Below are 1,740 nucleotides of genomic sequence, written 5' to 3'. Positions count from 1 at the left end.
TTTTTTGACTGTCACCAAAATTAACTAAAAAGAGCATTGGTGAGGGTCAGTAAAAGGTCGCCACTAGAAGTGTCACCAAAGAGAGAATTAGTGATGGGCCTTTACTGACCCTCACTAAAAGTGTCACCAAAGAGAGAATTAGTGATGGGCCTTTAACGAACCTCACCAAAAGTGTCATTGGAAATGGCTTTGGTGACAAACCTTAAAGGACCATCACTATATACACTTACAGCGACGTCTTTTTAAAGACTGTCACCATATGCGACATTGGTGACGGACCTTAAAGGTTCATCACAAGCATGAAGCGTCATCAAAAACTCATTGGAATGATCAATGATGACGAAAATTTTTTGACCGTGACCAAAAGTAACCAAAAAGAGCATTGGTGAGGGTCAATTAAATTTCATCATTAAAAGTGTCACCAAAGAGAGAATTAGTGATGGGCCTTTAACGACCCTCACCAAAAGTGTCACCAAAGAGAGAATTAGTGACGGACCTTTAACGACCCTCACCAAAAGTGTCATTGAAAATGGCTTTGGTGATGAACCTTAAAGGACCATCACTATATACACTTACAACAACGCTTTTTTAAATACCGTCACCATATTTGACAATGGAAACGGACCTTAAAGGCTTGTCACATGCATGACCCTCACCAATGACCTTTTTCCTTGTAGTGCTTGATTCGGTTTTAGCAGCGCGGTGATGTCAGGATCCTCAATCAATGTTCCTCGAACCTCGTGACAGCCTTTCGTTTCTGGAATGTTAATATTTCGTGGGTCCTCCTCATCCTCCTCAACATTTACATTGTAACACTCCAGTGCGTAGCTCAATTGTATCACCCATTCCAGCTGAAGCACTTGTATTGGCTCCTGGGGTATTTTGAAGATAGTTGCTTTTACTGCTTGTAGCGCATCATCAACAGTATCCCACCAACAATATTCAAACGTGAAAGTTAATAGAAATCCCTCGCACAAGATATCCCATTCGCTCATACCATGGCGGAGCTCCATCTCAGTATACCAATTCATGGGTATGATATCCAGGGTATGACAGAACAAATGCACCCATTCAGGCTATGGCTCTTCCCCGTAGACCTTGGTCCATTTCGCGAGGTGTGTACGTGGATCATCCCATCCGTCATACTTGTCTGCTAACCACATCTGTGGTTTCCCAAATTGTAGGTGCATCATCCTTCTACATCTGTTCCAGTCCTCAAAGCTTCTCTGATGCATACCCCACCACCTTGCGGGTGTAGCGCGCAGTGCCCATTTCAGAGCATCGAACCACTGTTGTTCTGGTACTTGCTTTCAAATTTGTTCAGGAATTCATCCACCGCCATCAACCCATCATACATAGGCAAATCGCTTATCTCTGTTGTCACGCAATGCAGTGATCTTACCATCATGTTGAAATTGAGTGTGGTTACCTTGTGTAACCGGTTTTGCCATCATTCTATTTCTTCATCTGAATCCGAAGTGCAGGAGCTTTCGCACTCCCACAAAATCCTACCATCTATTGTTGGATTCTCCCAATCCTTCTCTCGAGCGGTTATCTTGTAGATACAGTCGAGATCGTCATCACTATCATCATCGCGCACCGGTTCTGTGTAGCGCGCGCCTTCCGCAGGGTATAAAGGTACCACTACACATAGTGACTTCTCTCAAAAATCATCTTGCGCTTCTTCAGGTTTATGACTCCATTCATATCAGTGGCCCAGTCAATTCCTAGTAGCACGGG

This window comes from Pinus tabuliformis, chromosome J, assembly GCF_031772625.1.
Source record: "Pinus tabuliformis cultivar Carrire ecotype Pingquan chromosome J, CPIR1, whole genome shotgun sequence".
Lineage (NCBI taxonomy): Eukaryota > Viridiplantae > Streptophyta > Pinopsida > Pinales > Pinaceae > Pinus > Pinus tabuliformis.
This window is presented reverse-complemented; position numbering follows the sequence as displayed.